The sequence below is a fragment of the Phacochoerus africanus genome, chromosome 4 (genome assembly GCF_016906955.1).
Source record: "Phacochoerus africanus isolate WHEZ1 chromosome 4, ROS_Pafr_v1, whole genome shotgun sequence".
In the NCBI taxonomy this organism is placed as follows: domain Eukaryota; kingdom Metazoa; phylum Chordata; class Mammalia; order Artiodactyla; family Suidae; genus Phacochoerus; species Phacochoerus africanus.
The window spans coordinates 96,481,811-96,503,547 of record NC_062547.1 but is presented as its reverse complement, the minus strand read 5'-3'; the positions used below and the strand labels follow the sequence as shown (position 1 = coordinate 96,503,547).

The 21,737-nt window shown below is 39.2% G+C and overlaps 1 long non-coding RNA gene across 8 annotated transcripts in view; it reads right to left on the bottom strand.

The window, feature by feature from the left end:
• Positions 1–5,908: 5,908 nt before the first annotated feature.
• LOC125126158 (uncharacterized) overlaps positions 5,909–21,737 on the bottom strand; it is a 150,074-nt gene continuing 134,245 nt past the window's right edge. For all 8 annotated transcript variants that reach the window (XR_007134519.1, XR_007134521.1, XR_007134523.1 and 5 more), the window contains 3 exons: positions 7,745–7,893; positions 7,251–7,332; positions 5,909–6,233 (listed from right to left, as the gene is read on the bottom strand). This is a non-coding gene — a long non-coding RNA (uncharacterized LOC125126158). The remainder of the gene's footprint in view (positions 6,234–7,250; positions 7,333–7,744; positions 7,894–21,737) is intronic.

Sequence of the window (21,737 nt, the reverse complement as noted above, 5' to 3'; positions counted from 1 at the left end):
CTAGGACAACCCTGATATCCCCAAGAGGCACTCCCCCAACTTCACCATTCTACTAAACATGGTCATTCACCTGAGAGAGAGGTTATGGTGCCCTCCTCCACTGACAAGAGACACATTAGGGGCTGGAGCCCTGTGCTTGGCTGCAGATCTTATTTTAGCCATGGACACCTGATTTTCAAAGGTTACCTTTCCCAAATTAAAGGAAGAATGAGACAGATAAGGTGAGGGCTCCCCTGTGCCGACTGCAGTTTGCTTACATAAGATCCTTTAAGTCTCTCAATAAGAAATCATACTTCCAGGTGATAAATGGGTCAAATTCACAGAATATTGAAAGTGCGGGAGAGAGGCCAGCAAAGAGGGAGGCTTCCTTTATTTCTATTTCCAGAATGTGATATAACTGGGATACTCACAAGATTCTGGTCTAAAGAAAGCAAGCCATGAAGTATTAGAAAAGTGTGACTGTAATAACTGGGAAACACCTCTATGATTTTTTTTCTCTTTTTTCATCTACTACTATTTTTTGTACTTTTTTCATTGTTTTTAACCACCTCCCTACTTGTCTTAACCTATTTCCTCTTAAATGTAAAATACAGGTGATTATCGCTGTGGTTCTATGATCCAGTGATAACCATACATAAATACTCTGATTTAGACAATTATCATTACATTCAAGCATAATGACCCCGTGGACATCTGTCTTGTACAAACCCTCACTCCTATGACTCACCTAGGACACATAGAGACTCTACTTTTATTGCCCTTGCTTTATTCCAAGGGGTTATTGCTAGGACCAGGTAAAAATTACCTACACCATTTTCATTCTAGAATTAGGAATCCTCACTGAACACATGTGTTTCCACTCTACTCCTATTGTCTTTCTCTTCTGGCTGATAAAAGAAAGACTGAAGTTCTGGGTCTCAGGCCAAGGTACAAAGGAATGTAAAAGAGCAAATGACTGTAAGAATGGAAAAAACAAAGGGAAAAACATATGTATATGTTAGTTTTTGATGAATGAGAGATTGCTACCTCATTTTCTTGCCTTCTAGTCTCATCTGCCTCCTCTTCTCCTTTTTGCTTTCTCAGTAAAAACCATCAATCTTATCTATCAGAACCTTTCTTCAGAACCCCAAATTAGCTTTAGTTTTTTGCAATAAATGTTCGCATGAATACTCTTTTATTTTTTTCCCCAGAATAACATAACAACTAGAAATCAGGTACACTGAAGTCTATATTCTTCATTCGTTAAAGACAATTAATAATCTACTCTGGCTCTCAGAAGCTAAATCATCAGTTTTTTCTTCCATTGTTTAAACAGAGATTCTTGAAGATACTTGAACAGAGTGACTAAGACTCCAGAGTCAGCTGATGCTGACTATCGAAATGGGCATTCTTTGCAGGCTCATTACCTGTTTCCCCTTTTTTCCCCCTAGGTTGCTTTGTCAATTTATACAAAGCAGCTGTTTTTCTACCAACTAAATTATGTTGTTGACTATAGTAGCAAGATCAACGCCAGAGACAAGTAGATTTTTGGTGGGTTTGCTCTGCCTCCTAACACAGATATGACTTTTTTTTTTCTTCTTTGTTATTGTATCAGCAGCATCTTAAAACAAGAAGGAATCTTGGTAGAGACCAATTGATCCAACCCTGTCTTCACACTGTTAAAGGATTATTTCTCACATTTATATTTGAAGCAATTGAGGCTCTAAGAAGTTAAGTGGCTTGCTGAATATCTGTTAATAAAAAGGCAATATATAGTTCCCATTTCCATGTATCTTATGCATGGTGCTTACTGTACGCCGTTCATTATGCCCAGGAAAGACAAAGTAAAAAGGCCTGTTTTATACTCTAAGTGTGCAGTCTTGAAAAAAATCTATCATCTACACATAAAACCCAAAATATTATATTTCAGTGAACAAATCTAGCAGCTGACCTGGATTCAACTTTACCAACTTCTTTAAACCTCAAACTCCATTTTCATAAAATTAAGAAAACAGTAACTCTTTTCATACAGTTTCTCGAGGACTAAATGAATTAACATACAGAAAACTCCTAATCAGTGCCTAGCATATATAAAGAGTGGCTATTATTATTCACAAAATCCTGGAGACTTCGATATTCAAATTTCCCTTACAGCTTGAATGGATATATTTAGGAAAAACAAAGTAGTGCTTTAAACAGCAGGCAGAAAAACATGAAATACAACGTAAGGAACAGCAGAGGCTAGGCACATAAGCAGCTTCATAAAGGTATTATATATACCATGGCATTAACAATGAATAAAAAGGAAAACATTGATGAGAAATTCCTGGCTTTTAAGAATGACCACATAGAAGTGAAAACTACTCACTTATAATGTCCTTTACAGTTACTGACAGATTTAGAATAAAGTGACTCCATTAGGTAGCAAAGCAGTTTCTCTTCCATTAACTAGAGGAAGCCTATCCAAAATCACTGACTTCTCCAAGGAACGTAGGAAGGGGCCGGCCCCTCCTCCACACCACGCATGTCCAATTGTAAGTGTTTTAAGACACAGTTTATGGGTAGCAAAGATGATAAGAACAACCAAACCCTCCAGTACCCTAATCATTTTTCCCATTGAAGGACCCAGAGCCTCCAGGGAGACCTCTCTGCCTGGTCCTGCACTGGCCGAGGGAGGGGCAACCCTGAGACGTAGCCACTTCTCTTACCTTCTGTGCCGTCTATCCTGGTATCTGTGAGGCAGTGGGTGCTTCAGCCTCACCCCAGTGTTCCAGGACTCTCTCAGCGATGTCTTGTTCGTGAAGAGTTGCTCATTCTCACCCGGAGGGAAAGCCGCGTCTGGAACCCCTTGATGACGTCACTCGGGCTCTCTCAGCTGTAGGTTATTCATGAGGCTCCTTTGTTTCTCCAAACGTTCTAGTGTCTTCACTGGCACTTAAGGCACCACACTACTTGATCATTTTTTATTTGTAACCATTCTATCCATCCAACTCCGTCCAATACATGTGGCAAATTTACCCAACCTCTTTTCTTCCAACCCCTAAAGGATAAGCCCCATGCAATGACAAAGTTCTTAAATTTCATAATGCATGAGATTCCTGTTATTGGTGGAGTTTGGGTATTTCTACTTTCTACTAATGGCAGGACTGAATTGTGACAACAGTAATTAGCCACAATTTATAAGACTGCTTCTTTATAAGGAAACCATTAGCATAGATCTTTAGAACAGTGTTTTTTTCAAGGATGAAGATTCAGATTGGTTTTAACTTTGTTGGAATTCATTCACCCAGCTACTGGTTAAGCATCCTGGGCAGAGTGGTGTTGGTGTGCGCCCAGGAGTTGCCTATTGCTACTATTCAGAGTTCTATCAATTTCTTTTTCATATCAGCTCTTCTGCATGTAGAAGAACAATTCATACCCTTGCTAAGGCTAGAAAAGTGAAGCATCCAGAGATATTGCTTTCCAATAAAGTAATAATGCTCCATTAGCTGTTTTGCTGTTACACGTTTTACCACAGACAACTCTTCTTTAAGCTGCCTTCCCATATGTGGCCCTGTGATAAATTTTATCAGTGGTCAGCGGGACAGGGTTGCAGGCTGGGCAGTAGCACAGTGGCTTTTTATCTAGCTTAGTTCCCTCTGCCGTGTCCCCAACCCAAAGCGGCATTTTCTTGGTGTAATTTATGTTGTGGCATTTCTGTCAGTAGATGTGGTGTCAGCAATTTGTGTTCCTAATGGAAGTTTACATGGAAATTAGATACTTAGCCACAGAATAAAATTAAAGACAGAGTAAAACTAACAAAAACTGTAATGCAAAGGTGTTTGTGCCTGCTCGTATTTTTTAACAATTTGAAGACTCTCTTTTGCCGGGAAAGATTGTTTTCCATATCTAAGATACTGGTATAATTAATATGTATATGGTGCACCCATTCAGTTAAAGCTAAAATTGTATCAGCACTTGTATTAGAAGTAGCTTCTACATTCCAGAGGCCTTCTAGTACTGGGATAATATTTTAAATTAAAATGATATTTTAAGTTTTAGAACCCAGAATGTTTAAGCAAAATTTGTGGTGTGTATATCTTGGGGAAACATATGATGTATATTTCTGTAAAATTAAAAAACTCAACTCAGTTCAAATTTTGTTGAAGAAATTATTTTCCTGAATAAATAGTCTTTGTCCCTTATATAGTTTATCATAATGAGATTTTCAGTAATCCCATTGCAGGATATTGAGAACATTTAGAAATAGTTGTATATTGCATTACAAGTGAAATCGAAGCATTGTTTAGACTTCTTAGCAAAAGACCCCTGAGATAGCCCAAAATGCAAGTTCTGGAGTTATTCAGACTCTGAGCTTCTCCATTTTAAAAAGGGCTTTTACACAAATGGGATCCTTATTCACTCTGAGGAAGAGCAGAGAGCAGAGGTACAGTTAGTGTTCTTTCCTGCATCTACAACCTCTTTGTGCTCATCTCCTTCTTTTCCTTATACAGAACACTTGCCCAAGAAACTGAGCAGCACATAGACATCATGAATCCTGTAGACGGAGTTTCACTACATTATCAAAGCTTCCTGCCATTGAATTAACAACAAAAAATATTGTATTGCTTACATTTCCAGGTATTTCTAACATATTTTTTAAAATATCTTAATGGTATTTTCCCCTTAACTAAAATTTTCTGGGCAGTTCATTTATCATATGGACCATATCTTTGAGTATTTGCTAATATTCTCAATTGAATGTGAAATGATGGTTATACACAAAGATGTTCAGAAAAGAAATTTTATTTCCATGAATGACGCCTGCATTTCTGAAACAATTTTCCTCAAGTCAAACTGGTGAGAAAGTCTTGAACTCCATTAGTTGAAAATTTTCACCCTTTTGAAATGATTTAAGGACCTGTCTTTAGTAATTCTGATTAAAGATGAATGTTTTGAAATTCGGTCCCCATATCTGAGGTGTATCTAGCAGCGTCCTGCTAGAATTCTGAATAGACAGCAGAGCAGCATGCCCAGCTTACACATTCCAAAATGCCAATATATGTATTCAGCTTTGTAAATATGGCTTTAAAAATACCTCGCCATATTTAGCCACTCCTAAATATGTATTTACACAAGTCTACACACTGTAAGTGTTTACCTGGGAGACAGGAAAGGTCTCTCTGGTAAATAATATCGGTTTTATAACCTTTCATGAAGGAATTTTTTGTTTGCTATATAAAAAAAATCCGCTCCTCTCAGTTATAATTTAATAAAATATTTCTTTCCCTGTAAATTTACTGCATAGCACTTGAGGTAAAGCCTGCAATGTTAAAAAAAAAAAAAAAAAAAGACAACCGTAGTGTTACCTTTGGATACAGAGTGGCTTTGATTCATTTTGCTAAGACTACAGAGAGTAGAAAACATGGATATGATTTCTGAAAACCAAACAAATAAAAATAACCTGTCAGATATATTTTAGAGCTAAGGCTATCGAGTAATTACCTACTTTTTCAGGTTAGAAAAAAAATCAGAACCTCTAGGAAGAGCCAAATGGTTTAAACTACTTTGCCTTGAATTTTCTAGAACACTGCTTAAATTTACACTTTATATTACATGAGTGATATTGGTTAAACATTTTCAACTCTGTTAAATCTAAGATATGAGCAAATTCTTTTTAAAAAGTACCATTGCTCAGTACACCGGCCCAAAGACAGGAAATTTGCAGTGTATACTCTTAACTTGCAAATACACAGCCTTGAGCAATTGAGTTGATCTGACTTGTGATTATGAATTTGTAAATTAGGGCTGTGGGCTACTGTAGACCTAATGAATGATGGATCTGTACTCAGACATTAAGTGCTAATATTAATAGCAAAAAATATATCTTTTTAAAATGCATATTTTTCCTTTTTTAATTGAAATACAAAGTGAAATAAAACATGATGCGTGGAATTTAAAAGATATTTCTTTACTTGGTAGGTTCTCACATTTTATTCACCATCTTTCTCCCCACCTTTGCTCTCCCCTTCTTAAGGCTTTTGAAATTCACCTAACATTAAGTAAGTGATGTTGCCTTTTTTTGAGTCACTTTAGGGTCCCAGAAATGGCTATGCTTTAATTTGGAGTCCTTTAAGGTTTTTTAAAGGGAGGATCTCTCTGAAGGGATTATTCCTCATCAGCTCATTTCCTTCTAGAAAATAAATGTGCAGGATTTCCAGCAGCTTGTCTCTGGAACCACTGAAGATTTTCCTGTCATCAGTGCACTTAGAGACCTACAAGAGAAGAACAAAAAGAGAGAATCCCCTTACATGAAGTCTAAAGACACTTAATAAATTACAGCTTTGCATTTAAAGGGTACTCCTCTTCTTCTTCTTTGTTCCACATGTTTCAAAAATTTTCTTTTTCAGGATCTTTCTGTGCATGAGTGCCTGTGCACAGAATGTATGAGTTTATGTTGATTATGTTGGGGAGTTGGGAAATGTGCACATTTTTGGCAAGTCCAGATATGGAAACATTGCAGGCTTATTTCAGGGTAGAAACACATCAATTTCTTTCCTGATCAATCTTTCTTTTTTTATTTTTTCTATTTTTTTAATTACAGTATAGTTCATTTACAATGTTGTGCCAATTTGTGCTGTACAGCAAGGTGGCCCAGTCATTCATGTGCATATATATATATATATATCTACATTCCTTTTCTTACATTATCTTCCATCATATTCTATCCCAAGAGATTGGATATAATTCCCTGTCTTATACAGTAGGACCTCATTGCTTATCCATTCTAAATGTAATAGTTTGCATCTACCAACACCAAACTCCCAGTCCATCCCATTTCCCCCCCCCCCCATCTCCCTTGGCAACCACAAGTTTGTTCTCTATGTCTGTGAGTCTGCTTCTGTTTTGTAGATAGGTTCTTTTGTGACATATTTTAGATTCCACATATAAGTGATATCATATAGTATTTGTTCTCTTTCTGACTTACTTCACTTAGTATGAGAGTCTCTAGTCGCATCCATGTTGCTGCAAACGGCATTATTTCATTTTTATGGCTGAATAGTATTCCACTGTATATATGTACCACATCATCTTAATCCATTGATCTGACAATAGACATTTAGGTTGAGAACATATCAAATTTTAAATGGACCCAACTTCTTTACCCCCACATAAAATGCCTGTTGAAATTTGTCAATCGAATCAGGTGCTTATAGGTCTTCCTCTCTCATCTCTAAAAGCAGCTTGGCAAGTTTGCGTTTGTGTTTGTATGTGTGTGCAAAAATGTTTACCTCTCAAATTCAGATGCTTTGAAGTACTTTATTTTTAAGTCTTTTTTCTTCCATTTATTCTCAAAATGTTCAAAGATGCATCCTATTATAAAAGATTAAAACAATCTTTTAAAAATAAAAATATAATTTGTTTTACCTCTGAACATGCTAGAAATTTAAATACAATGACATGCCTGATGAACATGGAACAAGGGGTTTTGCAACTAGGTCACCAATTCAGATCTGATCCAGAGAGTACTGAGTACCCTGCAGCTGTCTATTATGAGTATCTGAAATGAATGCAACAAATAAATATCTGATTATATTTCCATACAAATTGTATACCTACTCTGCTAATTGAAATGGAACATAATGTACTATTTGTGTATTCAATTTACACTTTTGAAAATTATTCTACATCATCTTACATTTTCACAAAAAGAATAGTAAACCCACTGTCATGCTAATAATACCCATACATATGTTCCAAACAACACAAATAATATATTCCTCACCTTTTGGGTATGATCCAGGAAGATATAGTTCTTTCAGCTCCATCCTAGATTCTCACATAACTATGGACATGGCAGGTTAGAAGGATCACTCCTGTGTACAGCAGATTCATCCTGGCCATGGTGAATTATGTTCCAGGGTACTGTAAGAACTAAGAGATGAGCAAAATCAATGACTTCCACACTGGAACCTGAGTCTGTCAGAAGCACTTCCTTCTGTCTCTTAAAATCTCACAGACATTTGAGAAATACCATTTCTATACATTTACTTCTGACCAGTCACTCCATACCTTAGCCGTCCTAAGACTCTGGCACAAGTGCAGAGTGTCAGAGTAAAGACAAAAACCTGCTATGCTAAAAACTGCCCCTCCATCTTCTCACCTGTTTTCTTGGAAAAAAACTTGTGCACATTGACTCTCTTCCTTAGGGTTCTTTCCTGAAACTATGAGAATATTTCAGAATTCTCGAGTTTTGCTGGAAACTGAGACTTGCATTTGTTGAGGTGAGAGGATAGTGTGAAGGGGGCTCAGCTATCATTAAATCACAACACTTCATGCGGCTGCCAAATGTAGCCTTAGATGTACAATCTCTAAGATCCTAGGTGGCGGTGCCACTCTAGTATGTACTGGTTAAATCATTCTTGGATGTCTTGTGCTTGGATTTTTAGTGCTATCTTGTAAGACTGCACAGTATTCAAGGAAGAGAATATAGAATCACAGGGGAGAGATAACCATGTCCTATAGAGCTCAGCCAAAAGCACTCAGACTGCTTGGGGGGAAAAAGCGAGGATTCGAAATCCTCTTTAAGTATCTCAAGGACTGTTATGCAGAAGGTGTGTTAGACTTATTCTACATGGAAGCATCAGGAGATGGAGTTTAGCTGGATATGAAGACCTTTCTATGGGTGGTGCTATTCCAAGAAGAGGACACACTGCCTCAAGAGAATCCAGGCAGCATCCAGACACAGGCTAGATGACCACTTGGGAATTGTGGGAACTGTTTCCAGGGCTATAGTTTTAGGAGTCTACAAAACCAAACAAGTTGTGGGAGGTCCAAAGGTGCTCATGGAGCAGTTTCAGGTTACTGTGAGAGTCAGGCTGTATGGCCAGGCCACTCAAGATGACTGTTCTCTTGTTCTCTGTACATCCCCTGCTCCACCAGTCCCTGCTTCACCTACACCCTGCTCCAGCCAGTGATGTTTCTAATCCTTAGGCCAGAAAGGCTCCACCTGCTAGTTTACTAAAGGGAAACATCTGCCCTAGGGATAGATGTTAATCTGAGGGGCTGTAAGGGACGTGACCCAGCTGCTGGTTTGCCTGGTAACTGATGATCCAACTGATGGAAACCCCCTAAAGTGTAGCCTCCTTCTCCCTTGAGTAGCAAAGATTGCTGTTCTGTTCTGCCTGTCATCCACTGTACGTGATGAGGCATTACTCCAGGACCCATTGCTTCAGACTTGTAAGAAGATCCTCTGTCCAATAAACCATTGATGTCTCTGTCACTGTCTCTGAGCTCTTTCTTCAGTCTTGAGGCTGGGCCACTACAAGGTCTGCAGGCCTGCAGGGTGCCATGGAACGCACGCCCACTGTGCATATCCTCATTCTGGTCTTTTCTAAGCCCCAGATTTCTTTCAAAGAGGATGAATTCCTTGCAGTGAATGTGGCTGTAAAAAGAACATGGGCTCTACAATCAGAGAATCCCTGGTTGAGAATCCTGGCTCTTCCATTACACTAGTGGTATAAAGAGGAAAACAGTGAACCTGAGAATCTCAGTCGCGAAACTGAGGAATCTACATTCTCATTTCACAGCGTAGTTGTGAGCATAGAAAATCATCTGTATGCTGCCTGGTGTATGCAGTAGGTGTTAATTGCTGCAGGTGCATAATTATATGGTACATAAATATTGTGACCTAAAAAGCCTACTTCTAGACATTATGGGAGAGGATGGTCATCCTGCATTAAGTTCTGAAAGCAGTGAGCTAGGGTGATATATGTCAATCACTTCCTTCTAAATAGGCTCCTTTCTCCATCAGGAATACACATATTTATGTTAACATGGAAAAAGAAAAAAGATCCTACTGTGGAAATTGTGCTATAAACACATAAAATGTGGTAAATGAAATAATAGTCACAGTGATGAACTCTATCAAAATTTACGTGAAATGAATAATGCAAAGGCAGAGAAAATTATTCTCTACCTAGCAGCAGAAATCCTCAACACGGCCACCTCTTAATTTCAAGATTCTTCTAGTAAAGCAGTGTCTATCTGATTATCAGTACCCTTTTAAAATCAAATCACCTAGGGATGGAAGCGCTGGTCACAAGGACAATGACAACTTTCTGATTACTTTGCTAAAGAGATACTTTTCACTCCTGGCATATGATTCTTAAGTTCCCAAACTAAACGTTTTGATTTTCCAACCAGGAGGGTGATTATCTTCATATCTAAATAGTTGGTACGTTTGATCCAGTTAAACTGCTGAGTTTTATTAAGTAGCTATTCTGTAAAAAGTAACTCTCAGCAATAATTATTATATATAATTATCTCTGTATTAAATCTACTTTCAGGTATTAAACCTATATTTAACATGGCTACTCCTTTGAAGTTGGAATTGAAGATCTTTAATCTGGTCAGTCTTCACCACATGTATGGGGTATTTCTGACATGGATTTGGACTCTGACGATCCCCTGAAGAATACCACCAGTGGGTTCTTTTCAGTTTTGATGGGAACATACAATTCACACTGAATTAGTGGTATTAGTTAATGAGATGTATGCCCAAGAAAGGATGACTAGATTTGATGGAACATTCATTGCTACCTTAGACTGGTAGTCTTCAATACATAGGTAAGTTGGGGAATCTTTTCAATGGTTGGGTTCCTTCTGGCAATCTGGTTACAATACATGATTTAATGCAACATCCAAAGATGCTTGACTTTCAACCTCGGAGTACAAAACAGGCAGTGAGGTACTCATTCCAGGAATACAATTCTCTTGCTCTAGTGCAAGCATATTTGCACACAGGAGAGGGAGCAAATTATCCAAAGGCTCAGGCCCTTGGATAGCCCCTGGGCTCCTGCCCTACCCTCACGTGGCAGTAATCTTCCTACACAAGAGGCAGAGGGCCTATCCTTGACAAACAGTGTCTACCTTACCTCCCACATACAAACCCACAAGAAAGTCTGACCCAGCAAGTATTAAGAAAAAAGTCCTGACCTGACCACACAGCAATACTGGGGTATGAACAGTAGCCACTGCCATGCTCCTGGCAAGAGTTTCCCTGCATCCATTTGAAAGTGGGCATAATAAAATTCCTTTGTCAAGAGTCCCGGTGGAGTGTTGGCAATGGAGCACATATTCTCCCCTTGGTAGGAAGGATGATGGAACAGCATGAAATCTATGCTTTGGCAGCAAGGGAACTTGATGCTAACATTTTTCTAAACTGAAACAAGATGGATGATTTGGCCTGATACTTACAAGTTATATGATATGTTAAATTACCTCTAAAAATAAAAACAAAAGATTTGAAGAAAGTTGTGAATCTCACAAAAGGAGAAGGATGGTTAGCTAAGCTTTTTGCCTGTAAAAAAAATAATTTTAAAACACATTGAGAAGTATGAATAGAGGAAACTGAAATTTAGAATTGTGAACACCTAAGATGCTCTAGTGTGTGTTTAAAATTCAAGGACTGAGGGGTATGAACAAACTCCCACAATAATTCAGAGAGCATTTATTTGTAATAAAAATTTTCTCTTATCCAGTAATTTATTACAGAGTTCATTAAATACCAGGAACTGATCGTAGGCACTAAACAAACATGACACTGCCCCCATAAAAATCTACTCACAGATATAACATACAAACCCTCTCGATAGCAAAGAATAAAGCACTAAAAATTAGAGAAATTTAACTAAAGGCATTAAAAAGAAAAAGAAATATTCTGGATAAATTTTTCAAATTGTTTTTCAAATTTATAAGTGTGATACTGGGTCTTCAGTTTTGTTCTCCTATTCACCTTGTTAGATTGCTTCATTAGTCAGAGACACAGCCTCAGTTTGCTACAAGGTCAGGACCATTGTTAGTTCTTTTTTCCTAAGTAGCTTCTGACCTATTGACCCAAAGAAGGCATTCATAGCCCTAGAATAATGCAAACACAATGCATTTTCCTTAAGGAATGTTTTGGGATTTCTTCTTTCATCAGAATGTTGTGCTTTCTCAAAGAACAGAAATGAGTGCAGAGGTCAGCTTTGTTCCCAGCCACCACTAACCTCAGGGAGCAGATCCAGGGAAGAGAAAGAAGAATGGGGCAAGCTTCTGTTCTCTGAGTTCTTGGGACTATGTGATAAAACCACTTCATTGTCATCTAATTCAATCCTGAGTTGTATTTGGTTTGAAAAACACAATGCTTATTAGATTAAAAACCTGGAGATGCTACACAAAATACAGGACAAAGATAAATAGTGTATGTATAAGCCAGGCAGAGTAACAAAAATAGAGCACCAAAAAAACATGTAAATCTTTCCCTCAATATGCCCAAGATTTGAAAAGCAAAATGAAGAACCTGTCAATGGGGCTGAAATTGAACCACTCAAACCAGGCTCAGTGTTTATAAATGAGGAAGAGCCAAACCAATAATAATATTGTGGCATTGATTCTTTATGGTCTCAGTCACACCCACCTCATCACTTAATTTTTTTTCTCCTAATATGTGTTCAATCCATTTTGACAGCTTGGCTCAGAGCTTAGGTAACAGAGCCAAACCATATCCCTTTGGTTGGTCTTCAGCTTGGCTGGACTTTCAGTGACTTCCACATAGTAAGAGACACTCTCACAAAAGCCTTAATATAATAATGAAGCCACCTACCTAACAAGTAACAAGAATCAGCATTTCCTGATTAGTTCTGTGATCCAGGCACTGAGTGTAGAGCCTTACCACAGGGTGCCATTTAATTCTCAGGAGATGCTAAGGTAGGGAGCATTAGCCCCATTTCACAGATAAAGGAACTGAGGCCATGGTTAGGACTTCCCCAAGGTCACAGAGTGGAACCTTGATTCTGTCACTGACATTCAAATTGCTGCAGGTTTACAAGCTATTGTTCTGCTATACTTGTAAACAAATTTCCTGACAAGTTAGGACTGCCACTTTCAAAAGTTTGGAAAGCCTCACTTTGCTGCATTATGTGAAGACTGGCCAGCATTTCTTGGGAAGTCTGACTGGGAGATAAACTGCTCATCTTCAGTTGGTACAGAGATCTAATCTTCACACACACACAACCAACCACTAACCCCCACCCTCTGCCACTGGTACCTCCATCAGCAGCAAGACAAAATTAGGATGGCAGCACACTCACACTGCCAATGATTTTTTGTGATTGGTGATGTTTTAAAATTTCTTTTTTAAATGTAGTCAATGGAGTATGAGGTCCCCTGTATGCAAACATTGGGAGAGGGATTACATACTATGTAAGTTACCTCAGGCCAAACCCCAAATAGTCCTGGTCCTCCCATCCCTGAACTTCAAAGCCAGCCCATTCTCCCCGCTGCTGCGGCTGCCTTGGTGACTTTGCAGTGGTCACAGGCCTCACAGCCTGGGTGGTCCCTCATAACCAAACATTCCCTGAGCCAGGGAGCAACCACACACCTCGCTCTGGGGTAGGGAAAGGAGGGAAGAAAAAGATAGAGCTGATAAATAGAGCCCTGCTTCCCCCAGCTCCCCGTTAGGGAAAGTCAACTAGATATGAGTAGACTATACTCATACAAGGCAAAGCTTTTCAACAGTGTGGCACTGTCCCACACTCCTAGGTGTTCCTTCCTGACTACTGGGTGGCAACATGAGAGGCCGTGTGGCACCTACTGGTGGAAAGGTCATAAACTGGAAGCAAGGAGACCCAAGCTCTGATTCCAGCTATCTTTCACAAGTCCAAATTCCCAGTGCCCCCTGCCCACATCTGACATTCCTCTGGGTATTGGGCACTGGGGCTTATTAGTTTGTTTGCTTCCTGAAGATGGGAAAAATAGAAAATACTTCTCCCAATTTCCCCAGCCTCTGATTCTGTTAGGAAGCACAGATATGCAGCAAGCAGGTTTAAGTCCTCAAGAGAATTCAACTGGAAGTCAGCTCTCACATCTTGCAGACAGCAGACAGGCGGTCTCAGTGAAGACCTAAGCTAACCTCAGGCTCAGCTCTTCTATGAAGAGAGAATGGAAGGCTTTTTCACTCAGGTTAACTTTTCAGCAGAATCAAGAACTGAGCAGTGACATTATCCCTGCTGTGCTTTGGAGAATCCTGTTTCTCCAGCCTGTGATGGGGCTTAAATCTAAAGGACATTATCCAGAAAAGCCTGGGAGAAACAGGGAACAACCAGTCTATGCAGCTCTTGGAGGAATTTATTTTCCATACGAAACTCACAAAGAAATTAGTCCTAGGATCTGAAAGAATATAAAGGTTTTTTATTTTTTTAATTAAAAAAAAATGGCCTCTGGATGTTCTAAGACCATGGGCTACAGGGTGGGGAGGAAGAACTGGCTTTTCTTTGAAACTAGAAAATCCATTTAGCACCTTTGTCCAACAGATACAAGGAAAAGATCCCATGGCCCTAAGTTGTTTTATCTAATTTTTTTCCCTCCTGATTTCCTTTGTTGTGAGTTCCAAGCTGTTTTGCACCCTTCCATCCTTTACAACTACTGAATCTCTTCTACAGATCTGTAAAAATAAACAGGCCATTTCCAGATTACCGGCCAGCGACACCACATCCTGTGTTCGAGCTGATGATAAATAAGAGTGAGGCAGGTAGTCCCCCAGACACATCTGGGAAGCATCCTCTTCTCTGAACAGAAGCACACAGCATTCAATTTGAGCCAAAGCTTATTTGGCCTTGTGGTCTGCTGAGTTGAAATGGTGATGCTATTTTTTTTTCCCTGAATCTAAAGATTATGTTTTTCCTCTGACATTTTTCTTTTTTTAAGTTTTGATATATAGTAAAAAAAAAAAAAATAACCCTCTGGGGGAAACTATTGGCTTTCGCCATGAATCCCAGGTGTATTCTAATTAGCTTTAAAACTTATTTAAAAAAAAAAAAAAACCTTCAAGTTGAAGACAGCTAAAGCAACTAGCAGCCACAGTTTGGGCTAATTAACTCTTCTGGTAACATCTAGTGACTAGAAACTGTGGTCTCAAATATTCTGTGATGATGTAGCTACTCAGGATCTTATCTGCTCTTTTAACTTCTAAATTAATCAGCTTTATAATGATTAACAACCTAAAGTTATTTTTAGCTCTAATGCTTATTTATTCTTCCCCCCTTCCATTTATGTATTCTTCACTTTCTCCCAGTTAAACCCTCCAATCTCTGCTTAAAATACAGGAATCTCATGAAAGCATCACTCGCTCTCCTTCCCTCACATGAGCAAACATGCACAGAGGGGGTAAGTGTAGAGAATAATCTTTCTTTTGCATCCTGAATTTAGAACACTCTGAAGCAAGGGCAGAATGAAGCTAGGCAAAGAAAGGGGAAAGTATTGCTAGAACTCGAATTTTGCTCCCCAGAATCTTAAGCTGTCCTCTTCCATCTTCCTCAACTCCTCAGGGGAATGTTGTGGCCACTCAGCACAGTTTCTTGGTAGCTGTGTAAAGAAAACCACACCTGTGGTTATACGGCAGCCCCAGGAGGGACCAGCTAGAGATGCCTTAACTAGGTACAGCTGTCCATTCTTCTGGGCTAAGCCATGACAGGCAGAATGTGGGCCTGGAAATACTGCAGTAAAAATGCACTCAATGCCACTGCCCTCTCTCTGGTGAAAGAAGATTTCCTTTCAGGACAACTTAGGTTTTTTTCACCTTACAGTTCACATAGCTGGAGAAGGTTATTCAGAAGGTTTAGACAAGAAATAATAAATCTCTGATCTTCTAAAGAGGAAAGAGGATAATTGGCCCAGAAATTAAAAGAGCTGGCCTCAAATCCTGTCCCAGACATTAGTTCATTTTGTGACTTTTGAGAAAATAATTTCTTCACTTGAATATTAATCCAGAGGATTTCTAAGGCATTCCCTCTATAAGGGTTCTATGAAAGGATGTGGGCTCCCATTTTCTCCTTTGAAGACCAACTGCTAACTTCTGTGCAGATATAGGTAGAGGAATCAATCTCAAGAAAGCCCAGATTTACAGATCCTAGGACCTTAAGGGAATTCTTAAAGATATATGTTTACCACTCTTTTTCTAAAATCAAGAGGTCTCTGATAGGCATGCTGGAAACAAAATATCTTTTCTAATACATCCATCACCAGTCAGAAGGTTAAACTGAAATTTCCTGGTAAAGCAATAAAGCAACTGGAAGTTGAACTAAAATGAATAAATATGACTACAACAATAGAAACAGCAAATGAACATTTCAGTCTTTATTTTGTGCCAGACATTGAGCTAGGGATTTCTGCATGTGTTATCTCAGCTTAGCATTATAAACACGCTCTGTCCCCTCATTCTGTTCTCCAATTATCCCCCAGGACGGCCTGCCATATGCCCGCCTCCTGCACAGAAACGCTGAAAAAGGCAAGACCTTTATGCACAGGCTCACCAGACCAGTCCAAATCCATCCTAAGAACTTCCATAGCCCTAATCTCAATGCATGACTTCTTAGGGGGAGGAAAAGAGCTCCATATTTGTCAAAAAGAAAAGTCTTGGTGTTTGTCTGCAATTCCAAGTGCACTTCCTTCAAGTTTCTGGGAGTATTTTATCTACACAAGGAGGAACACTCCAGTGTCTGGATCAATATCTGTAAAAGCTTTTAAGCTATAATAACCATGATCTTCAGCACTCAATATATTCTGACAAGACCCCCCTCTATGTCAAGTGTAGTGGGTAAATTCTTAGGCAGGGATTTTTAGGACCACTCCTTGCCTACTAGCACTTTCAGTAGAAAAGTCCATAATCATTAAGCCAAATGCAAGGGGACAGGCATTCCCAATTATAGGTTTAATTCTCTATAAGTCCAACCAGCACAAACTTCATCACTACATTGTAGTGCTGCTAACTAATGAGTTGAATTTTGGCAGCCCATTAATCTTAATTTTGTAAACATTGATTCTTTTCCCTGGGTTTTGAATGGAGCTAAAATTAGCATTTTTGTTGTCTTGGGTTTTTTTGTTTGTTTGTTTGTTTTGTTTTAGTATAACCTCCATCTCAACTTCCTGCTACTGGATATTTTATTACAACAAACAGTTCTATCCTTGACCAGGGTTTAAAAAGAAGTCAGAGGAGTTCTGGGAATAATGGGCCCGCCTCTCATCTTGTTTCACACACTTCCCCTGTCCCTTCTGGGACATGGAGCCACCATTGACTTCTAAGGAAATTCACTGGAGGCTCAATTAAAACTACGGGGCACAGAGAAGAAGAGGCATGTCTTCACCTTTTCCTTCCCAGTAAGATCTGATTCCAGGAGCAATCCTATACAAGAGGACTTTTGAGGGCTTATGGGGTAAGACAAAACCGGGAGGTTCAACCCGGCTCTCGCTCATTTGACAACTGCTGGTTCATCTCAAGTATCCCTCATAAGCGCAAATGCCTAAAAATTAAAACAGAAAGGATCACTTCCACAAAGAGAGTGCTCATGGCTTCCAATTTTTCCTCAATTCTCTCTGACTTCTTGGTCGTTGGCATTTAGCAAGAACAGTTCAAGGAATAGCAGTTTTATCAGTGGAGGAGATATGATCTGTCAACTATGTTTAGTTAAGCTACCTGAGAAGATCATTTCACATCAACCATTTTCTCATTGTGGGCTCTCTTTAGCACGTTCGCATTTAAACAGTCTATATACTCTACATTTCTTCCTTTTTTTCTCTGTGATAGCATATTCTACAAGGTTTTAAGCCCCTTCCCCTTATTTTCCTCAAATATGTCAGATTGCAACCTCTACGACTCTCTCCTGGACCCCGTTCGTTTGTTGCGATTACTTCATATTTCTGCTGATAAAATACCAGTGCAATCACTGGGCATCATCTGCCCAATTATGCCAAACCAAACAATCACATTTCCTCTTCTGAAGCATGCTGACATTTATCACGTTCCTTCGAGATTTCATGTTATTCACTGGGGAAGTCTAATAGCAGTCACCAAATCAGTCTTGGGATGAGAAGGAAGGGATTTGCTTGCAGAAGGCTATACTTGTGATGATGAAGAATAAAGCCCTCAAAGTCAGCAGCAGACAGCCAGGTAGAAATCCCTGCTATGTACCAGCTGAGTGTCCTTGACCACATTTCGAAAGCTCTCTGTTCCTCCTTTTTTCCCATCTACAAAATGAACTCCACAGGGTAGTTGTAGAAATTAAATGAGATGCTATGTTTAAAGCTTTAGTGCAGTTCTGGTGGACAATAAATTCTTAATAAACATTTACTGAAAAAGAAAAACATCCCACATTGTTGGAACTTCAGGTTACATCTTCATTCCCCATTTGCAGTTTGACAGTTATTATCCCACCATACCATCCCATTTTCAGGAACATTTTATTCTATAGTATGAGGAACATGGAAAAGTATACATGTATGTATATATGAACATGTGTGTATAAATAAATTCACTTTTACTGATCTGCCTCCATGTCTGAAATCATGCAGTTAAGGCCTATACTTCATGAGATGCTGTCAATCTACACTATGAAAGTCAGGAAGAGGTAGAAAACCTGGTTCCTGCCCTCTGATAGCTAGCTGGAAGGGGAGATGTACACTCAACAAGAAAATAACAACCACACAAGAGCCATCTCACAAACCTGTATTAGTCACTGAATAAATGAGGGGCATGGACAGTTCCTTGAGAATGAAGACAATTCCTGCCTGATAAGGTCTAGGAAGAATGCAGGCAGAGAGGAGAATTAAAGCTGAGACTTGAAACAGAGGCCTATTTGGGTCAAACAAAAAGAAGTAAGTAATCATTATTAGCAGGGAAATTTCAGAAACAGTGGCAGAATCTGGACAGATTAGCGCATGTTCAGCAGACAGTTATGTTCTGAATTTTGCCAGAGCAGCACAGGAATATTTCATACCCACATCTAATGGAAGAGAGAGTGGGATCAAATTGTGTTGAGTTCACTGTGTATAGGCTTTCACTTTGGATATGCTATCATGGTCCAGGGATAACAAACAAGTCTCATCTGGAGAACTATCTCCTAACAATTGACAGTGGTTCATTAGGATTCTGTGTTAAGGAATCTGAGGCCACTGACTCAGGGAGACAAAGAAAGACTGATCATGAATGTCTGCCATGGAAAGAGAAAGAGGTGGCCTACGTGCTTTATATCTGCCATCCAGGCAATGTAAACAATCAAGGTCAAGGAGAGCAATTTTAGCCAAAGAGTGACACGATAAAAGAGATGTTTTTAAATGATTAATTTGGCAACAGATCATAAGGTAGGCTGCTGAAAGAAAAGAGGAGGCAAGAAAACCACTTTGGAAACTTTTGCTGAAACCAGAACAGCAACCACGCAAACATAAAAGAAGGAATACACTTAAGAGAGAGTAAGACTAAATCGATATACTTAGCCTGACTTCTAAAGAAGCTTTAGACTAAGTTAGACTATTTTTTTTTATTTTATTGAAATACAGTTGATCGACAATGTTGCCGTTTCCGGTATACAGCAAAGTGATTGTTATACTCACATATGTGTTCTTCTTTTACATTCTCTTCCACTATAGGTTATTACAAGATACTGAATGTAGTTCCCTGTGCTATATACAGTAGGTCATCGCTGGTTATCTATTTCATATATAGTAGTGTGTATTATTTTTTAGAGCAGTTTTAGGTTCACAGTAATATGGAGCAGAAAGTACAGAGATTTCCTATACCCCTCCTGACCCCACACATGCAAAGCCTCTCCCATTATCAACATCCTCCACCACAGTGGCACATATGTTACAGCTGATGAACCTGACTGACACATCACAATCACCCAAAGCCCACAGGGCACATTAGGGGTCATTCTTCGAGCTTTACATTCCATGTGTTTGGACAAATGTTTAATGACATGTATCCACCACTACAGTAACACACAGAGTAGTTTCCTTGCTTTAAAAATTGTCTGTGCTCTGCCTATTCCCTCCCCACTAGCCCTGGCAACCACTGACCTTTTTTCTGTCTCCATAGTTTTACCTTTTCCAGAATGCCATATAGTTTGAATCATGCAATATATAGCATTTCAGATTGGCTTCTTTCATTTAGTAATGTGCACTGAATTTTCCTCCATTAGAATAAGCTTCAGAGCTCATTTCTTTGTACTGCTGAACAATACTCCACTGTCTGGATGTACAACAATTTATTTATCCATTTACCTATTCAAGGACACCTTGGTTACTTCCAAGTTTTGGCAATTATGAATAAAGCTGCTATAAACAATCATGTGCAGTTTTTTTGCATGGACGTAAGTTTTTAACTCTTTTAGGTAAATTATAAAGGTGCACAACTGCTGGATTATATGGTAAGAGAATGCTTAGTTATGTGAAAAACCAACAACTTGTCTCCCAAAGTGACTGTATCATTTTGCATTGCAACCAGCAATAAATGTGAGTTCCTATTGTTCCACACCATCTCCAGCATTTGTTATTGTCAGTGTTCTGGATTTTGGCTATTCTAACAAGTATGTAGTGGTATCTCATTGTTGTCTTAATTTGCATTTCCCTGATGATATGTAATGAGGAGGCACTTTGAGTCTTGAGAAGGGTACCATTTTGGCTGTTTCTTACAATAGCAAAGATTTGTTTATTTCACTCATCCATTACCAATATTGCCATCTAGCAGACAGCAAGGTAAGAGGGCATTTGAAATACAGTACAGGTAAATTCTTACAAATGAGAGACCAGGAAAATTTTGGATTAGGTATATTTCTAACTTCAGTATTTTGGTAAATATGGTAAGAGCTTTTCCCTGGTAATGGAAGGACCACCTAGAGGGAGTCAATGACCTTGGGCTGAGGTGTTAAAAGATACTAAATATAATCTGGCCTTCTTCATAATTTTCACTGGTGGCTCTGGCCCTGCCTAGCTCACCCACATTTGTCTCTCCATCTTGAGATAAGGTAACCAAGATGCATCATGGCAGTTATGCCAGGAGTAAAAACACAAGGATGAAGCCAGATCTCATTTCAAGGACAAGTTTCTCAAAAGAGGCCTCCTGGAGGGTAAGGTGGAGGGAAAGAAAAAAGACTGTTTATAATCATTGAAGCTGAAGAATGTATTTATTTGTTAATCTATTTAGGGACCACGTGTATGATGCTCTGAATTAAAAACCATTTCAAAAGTATAAGAAAGATGCATACCCTCAAAAACATACACACTTTCTCGTAGAAAAAACACGTTTATTAAAATTAAGGAATATTGTAGTTCCCATTGTGGCACAGCAGAAACAAATCCAACAAGGAACCATGAGGTTGCAGGTTGGATCCCTGGCCTCACTCAGTGGGTTAAGGATCTGGCGTTGCCATGAACTGTGGTGTAGGTCACAGATGTGGCTCAGATCCAATGCTGGCTGTGGCGTAGGCCAGTGGCTGTAGCTCCGATTAAACCCCTAACCTGGGACCCTCCATATGCTGCAGGTGCAGCCCTAAAAAGACCAAAAAAAAAAAATTAAAAATTAAAATTAAGGAATACAGGAAGGGATGGCATAGGCCACATAGAGCAAATGTCCCTGCCTTGGACAGAGCCAATAATAGTCTTGCATAGGCTGTAAGTTGGGTGAATGAAGGTATGGCTTGGGCGGCAATAACCATGTGTGTAAGTACTGAATCACAGAGATGTCCCTAAGCTACTGGGCAAATGCTGGGCAAGAGGGAATAATAAATGAAGAGAAGCTGTTGGGTGAAGGGCGGGCCTTCACTGGGGCTTCCTCCTTCCTGCACAAATGTGTTGATTATGTGACTCCAACTAGGCTGAGGGAGAGATGGTTGGAACATTTCCTTAGACAATGGCCCAATTGAAAGGTCACTTCCTGCCACTTTCCATATCCCTGAGGGGAAATCCCA